Source organism: Alosa pseudoharengus, unplaced genomic scaffold, assembly GCF_046254945.1.
Source record: "Alosa pseudoharengus isolate Yale_2024_CS ecotype anadromous, Long Island Sound unplaced genomic scaffold, YU_APseudo_1.1 YU_APseudo_1.1_scf_18, whole genome shotgun sequence".
NCBI classification, from domain to species: Eukaryota; Metazoa; Chordata; class Actinopteri; order Clupeiformes; family Clupeidae; genus Alosa; species Alosa pseudoharengus.
The window spans coordinates 19,304,682-19,311,660 of NW_027468650.1; the positions used below are offsets into that span (position 1 = coordinate 19,304,682).

General features: G+C 42.7%; 1 long non-coding RNA gene across 1 annotated transcript; it reads right to left on the minus strand.

The window, feature by feature from the left end:
- Window positions 1–1,610: 1,610 nt before the first annotated feature.
- Window positions 1,611–2,566, minus strand: LOC143131662 (uncharacterized). The gene is made up of 2 exons (XR_012988162.1): window positions 2,141–2,566; window positions 1,611–2,039 (listed from the first exon to the last, which is right to left on the minus strand). It is a non-coding gene; the product is annotated as an uncharacterized LOC143131662 (long non-coding RNA).
- Between the last annotated feature and the right edge of the window lie 4,413 nt (window positions 2,567–6,979).

The following is a 6,979-nucleotide window of genomic DNA, read 5'->3' on the forward strand; positions in this document are numbered from 1 at the left end:
CAGGGATGCATAAGGATTGGTGGAAGAGCTTACATTGGTGTACGCTGTATTGCGATTAGCCCACGTAGTGATGCACCTCATAATAAGCACAGAACAATAATTTTTTCACTTGCCATCCCATCCTTCTCCAGGTTGCTCCTGTTTTTGTTGCTCACCCCACAATCAAACCATCCTGTGCTGGAGACGGTCGTCAGGTGCTCGTGGCTGCAGCATCCTCGCCTCGCCTCTCTGCCTGTGAGTCACCTTCACTTCCTATTTGCTTCGGTATGCAAACGAGGCAGATCGGGGCTATGGCGAGCAGCGAGCACTAATGAGCAGGCAGTCTAGCAGCCACCTCTCCCCGGATACTCACCCAGCAGCTCCTGTGGGCATGCTCAGATGCCTCAGACACAACAACAGGAGCACGACAACAACAACAACAGCAACAACAGCAACTTTGGCCACAATTATTCCTAGTGATTCGATTAGGCAGCAGGAATGACAGACAGTTGAGTTTTGTGTGACTTTTTCCGAGGATGCAGCGAAAGCACTTTCCAGCTCCCTGGGAGCCACACAGAGCTCAGTGTTCTCGAATTTTAGGGATGTTTGAAAAAGCCAGTTTCCCAGGCCCCATCGTGTTAACAGTTAACACTTGAGAAACCACACAGCGGGTGTGAAATCTCTCAGCAGCACTGAGATATGCAGGCCAAAGAAGGGTGGACCAGACACCCTCAAAATAGCCAAGTAGCCTTTATACAACGTTTCTTAATGACCTGCAAATTCTGACACCTTTTCAATATTTTCTTTAGCCTTTATTGTAGACAGAGTTAATCTAAATTTAGAATCTTTTCTGAAACTCATTCCTGTGTTATTCAAAATTAGTTAAATAAATAAATTACTTATTTACTTGATTTGGTCCGAATGTGCAGATAACAAATTGCACCATTCTTATCTCACTGTGAAATGGAGCTGAAAATGTATGGCCAAATGTTGAGTTGGGCATCATGTCCAAATGCCTCGGGAGTGAGAGAGGGGGACTGCACATTTGGCAGCGGGCCTGTAAATCAATCTATGTGAGAACAGTGGAACAGTCTGTTGGGAGAAAATCGGACAAAATGGAGAGAGTCTCGGTGCCAATAAATGCAGGGGATTTGGTCTCCTTCAGAAAGACATCATTCTTGGGACTGAGGGTGGGTTGGGGGAAGTCATCCAAACTTTATCAAGTCAAAACAAACTCACCATCGTCGAGGGATTAATGCAATTGCTGGGAAAATGGCATAAAGAGCAGGCAATGTAAACAGATGGTTCCTTTGCAATATACAAAGAATGTGCATCAATATACTCTATTGAAATGTTTATGAATATCTTCTTTTGCATTTAAATGTCTGACTTGAAGTGCACAGCACACAAAACAGAAGACGCACTAAAACGAGTTCTACATTATGAGATCTACTATTTGGACGTTTATATATATATATATAACGGCCGCGGTTTCCTCGACAGGCCCTTATCATTCACATCACGACGTAGTGCAGCTCCAGCTGACAACCTTTCAAAAAACCCAAACAAAACAAAACAAAGAAAAAAGACATCAAACCACTAATTCACACCATAAAGTGGTCAAAAGAATATATCATGTCATGTCTTTAAGTGTGTGTTGCCATAAAAGTTCACATTTAACTGGGCAGTTCTGTACAATTGAGGGGGTTGTTATGGGGAGATACAGAGATATTTTGGAGCGCTTGGACAAGTAAAAACAAATCAGCAGACGAAAGCTGGCCTGAACTTTTGCACTTTTCCCCAGACCAGAGGTTTCTGTGCCACAAAACTGTCACAAACAAAAAAACTGGAGGGCAGTGGCGTTTCACATAATTGCTCGGCCAGAAAATGTCCATTACAGTCTGTTTTCCTTGGCACGCGGAGTAGAACTTTAAACCTTAGGAGAAAAGCACTGTGGGAAGTTGAAATGGTTTTGTAATTAACGCTTCGACAGGGTGATCACTCACTGCGACTGCACGGTCAGACAATGTGTCCCACTCGGAGTGCCATGCAGATGGCATCTGAAAAAAAGAGAAAAGAGAAAAGCTGGGCCCCTCCACAGCAAACACAGAAAGTAAACACACAAACTCCGCTGACCTCCTGAATCCCCAATCCATCTTACCTCTAATCAGTCGTCCGTTGCCACGGTGCCACAAATGGAGCCGCCATGACCTCGGTGACGTTCCTGTGTGACTATACAAACATGCGCTGTCTTTCGGGCTTGTGTGTCTGCCTCTGTCTCTATTGTCTTCCCAGATCTTCTTCTACACATATCTATTTGAAACTTTTTTTTTCTTCCATGTTGTTTACATTTCTCCTCCTTGAAACCTCACCATTTGTCTACTATGCCCATAGTTTCACTGTCTCTTGATATAGCCGGACTGCTACAGTGAGAAGAACCATTTGGATGGAGGCAAATTGGATGAAGGGGCTGATGGCAGTCCACTGTGCCGTTTGTTTGTTGGAGTGAGCTCTGAAGGGATTGAGGGAGGGAGAGAGGGAGAGAGAGCGAGAGGGAGAGAGAGCGAGCGAGCGAGAGGCGCTCGGACTGCACTAAGTGCCGTGGCACAGATGCTCTCACTGCCTGGAAGGGCTCCCTTTCCTTTTTATCCCCAGGAAGTTGGCAACACTGCCTCCCAAGAAATATTTCCAAAACTTCTGTGTGCAGCTGTGCCTCCCATTTGTCAAAGCTTGTCTTCGCAGAGCGGAAGCAGCTCAACAAAATTCTCCTATGATTACAAGGCACAGGCTCGCTGTTATTGGGGGGTGACGGGGGGTGGGGGGGCTGTTCTCCACCAGGCTTAAGAGCTCAGCATGTGCTGAGAGGGATCTCTATCTCGCCCGCTCTTTCTGGAGGTCTTCCCCCAAAACAGACCACATGTTTACTGCCATAAATTCAGATTCAGACAGGGCTCTGTGTGTGTGCCATGTCTCTCTCTCTCTCTCTCTCTCTCTCTCTCTCTCTCTGTGTGTGTGTGTGTGTGTTCAGGAAAGAGTGAGCGAAATGGCTGTGTGTCTGCCCATCTTTGCTTGTGGTCGCATGTTCTTGCAAATTTGCAGACCATCAAAAATTACTGGATTTCCCATAGTTGTATACCACTGAGGTGTTGTGGATTATACAACATTAACACACGTCAGAAATAAACTCTCCAGGGGTAAATATAGAGAAGATGCTGAAGATGTAATTTCATCTGTCCACCACAGGTATTTCAGTCATCCACACTTCCCACTCTGTTTATATTTACACCACCCTGTGTATTTATGTAATAGTGCAGGAGTTGCGAGCCCTGCATATCAAGACTCTCCCTCACTTAAGTCTAAACGCAGACCTGTCCTGTCATTATGATCATTTAAAAACTCATTCTTCCATGGGGAATCTAAATGGTCAGTTGTAACTGCAGGACTCATTGTGGCCGGGCACTTTCACTGGGCTTCATGTCAGATGTGATACACAGGTTCACTCTCATAATGAAAACACCAAATAAATTAGACAACTACTTACTGTAAGCAAGTGTGATGAAATGGTGTTTTATTCATTCATAAAATCAATTACTGTATTGTACAGTATATCTTGTTACTCCAAATATGCAGATACTGTAACTGCTTTTAACAGCCAAGTGTTCTGAAGTAGTAGTAATGATTGGAAAAGACTTATTCACTGAAGACGGTTTTGATTCAACTAAAAGTCAATTAATAGGATTTAATTTATTAGTGGAGAGTGTGTATTTTCCAAAACTTTACATTTTAATGAAAATGTTATTTAAATTAGACAAATTTAAACTATACACCTCAAGAATGGCTGACAGTTACTGACAGTAAGCCATTTCTCTGAGAGTACAATGAAGCACATTCTCCAGGCAGCCAGGCGGCCTCGCTTAAAAAAAAAAAAAAAACACTTTTCTCACACTTTCTGTTTCTTAAATTCCATTCTCTTTTGCTATGCTCTGGGGGTCAAACACCTTCATTTAGAGATTTCACGAGGGAACAGTGACTACATTATTTCCCGCTAATCAAGTTTTCTTTTTTTACTACTCTACATATTTGTAATGTGTTTGCCATGCCCCCCTCTGTAAATATGTTAACCACTTTAATTTGAACTTTTAAGCTAGCTGATTTACGAGTCTGATTTCCACTCTGTGTTTCCTTGCTATTGACCTTTATCTACATCTACAAGGAACATTTCAATTTATTCAGCGTTGGCTGCAATTTGCTTCCCCAGTTACTGCTCCAAATGGGCTGTGGAAACTGTGCTGTTGAACAAATGCCGATTGCAGGGAGAGGGTGCTGGGCTGCAGACGTCATTATTTTTAAGGGTTATCGGGGCAAGAGCTCAGGACTGCACTCAGGTCAAGTAATTATTCAGTGAACAGATTAATAATCAGCTTAAAAAACAGAAACAGGAGTACAGAGACCAGAGCAGATGGGTTTCTGCCCTGCCCATGGCCGTTCCTCAGTCATGATTAGCCTTTGATCACAATAAAAATTAAATGTAGAATTCAGATGTATAAACATATACTGCGATGAATAAATAACACCAAACAAATACTCAAAAACATGCAAATAATGAATGATAGACAACACATTGAAAACCATTAACTGAATAAATAAATAAATAAAAACAGGGAATCAGCTAAGGTATGACTTATTGATTGTAAATCATTTCTGTGAACATTAACATGAGTTCAGTTTGGTGACTGGCCTGGGCACTGCTTATTTATTTATTTATTTATTTATGTATTTATTTATTTATTTATCTCCTTCTTCGCTGCTTACAGGGTGCAGAGGTACAGAGAACATCTGACTTGGCGGTCTGCTTCTTCCTCATGAATGATTAAAGAGGCTGAACCTGGAGGAACTCATAAATAAACAGCAGCCAGCAGGCAGCAACAGCAGCAGCAGCAGCAGCGGCTGCACACCTCCACCACCACCACCACCATCATCACCACCACCACCACCAGACTCAGGCCTGCATACACAGGCAGACTGGCTAAGAGAGTCCCCAAATCAAGCCTTTCAAGGGTGAGCTAATGCACTGAATATCATTTGCACGTCAGGGCGATGTGCGTCTGACCTGCCAGCGAGATTCGCTGTAGTCAGAGAAGTGCTCCATGTTTGGAAGAGTTGCCTGGGCAAGAGCAGGAAGGAGTGTTCTCGCCACACACAAAAAGAGAAACACATCAGCGTTCATGCATGCACACACATATATACACATACACACACACAAACACACACACACACACACACACACACACACACACACACACACACACACACACACACACACACACACACAGAAATCCACAACCCTCCACCTCAACCCCCTACTCACACACAAACACACACACACACACACACACACAAACACACACACACACACACACACACACACACACACACACACACACACACACACACACACACACACACACACACACACACACACACACACACACACACACACACACATCCAGACATGCACACAGGCTGGACTGAGAACACAGGGAGAATACCAACGAGTCTGTGTGCTCAAAAAGCCTTCAGTGTGGTTCTGGTGCTCAATAAAATATCAAACGCTCTCTGTGTGTTTTTACATGTAGTCATGGGGACATGTCACTGACTGACCACATGTCTCAATCACACAGTATCATGTGCAAAATGGTGAATCTTCACATATTCCACATTTGGCTTGTGGGTGAACTTAAATGGAACTTCAGACTTTTTTGCAACCCTGAGTTAAGGGCTACGAAAGCTTACAACATTAAGGGCAAAATATTTGTTTTGTTGTTTTTTAAAAAAACAAAAAAAAATTATTTAGGAGTAACTGTTTGGACTGTTAGAATGTTTTTGTTATACATTCTCTCAAACTAACAGCTAAAAAGAAAACAGCTAAACATGATCCTGGAAAAATGGCTTTAAATGGTTAAAATTAATTAAATGTATTTCAGAGGCTAATTAGTGAAAGGAATATTTGTGTTCTGATAGTTTCTACTTTGACTGGTAAACATCAAATACAAAGCTTAATGGAAAAACTAAAAACTGGTAATGAATTCCAACAGCATACAATCGTTTTCACTTTTTCTTAGAAAAAGCTAATTTCTAAATTCCTTCATCTTTTGCAGTTGAGATGAAAGAGACCACCAAAAGTGTTTTGTTTAAGTAGGTGACTAATTAGGATGTTAGGTCTATGTGCTGGAAGATCTAATGAACTTGGTGCCCTCCTCTTTTTTGAGAATACTTCAGTGCTAAAAAAAGTAAAACTTTTTGGGCTTAATTTGACATTAACATCAATAGAGTATTCTGCAGTTTTTTTCAACATTATATTTCAAATATATTTATGTTAATACATTTATTTTGTTACATTTTTATTTAAAAGAATATAACTTTTCAGGAGTCCTCCTCTATTTGATCTGAATTCAACAAAAGAATAACATGCTCCCCGTGGTGTGACTGCTGCCATTTTGTTTTATTTCCATCTGATTTACCGTTACATTCTAACCAGATTTGTGACACAAATTGGTAAATTATCACAATGGCCACAAAGGTTAACGTCACTTAGCTTTCCAAACAGTGGCTGGTATCTGCCCATTGTCTCTCCCTTTCTCACAGCCTTTATGGGAGCGTCTCAGCCTCGCTGGACACATTTCTAAATGACAGTTACTGCCTGCCGTGTGAAAGGAGCCCTGGCTTGTGGATTTTGCCTGCCTAATGTGGGATCCTGGGCCGAAAAGGGGGCACACAGGGAGGGGGTTGCCCCCAGGGACAATGGCCCCAGTGTGGGGGGCGCCAAAATAAGGGGGTCAAGAATCAAAATCTGGATGACATTTGCAGTCAGCAGATTGATACAGGACCATTGATTCCCCTGCCGTCCGAACGGCCATCTGAATTGCAAATGCTGCACTAGCACGGCCTTTTCGACGGTCCACCGGCAGGCCGAGGGGGTGTCGTTCCCACAGCACATGCC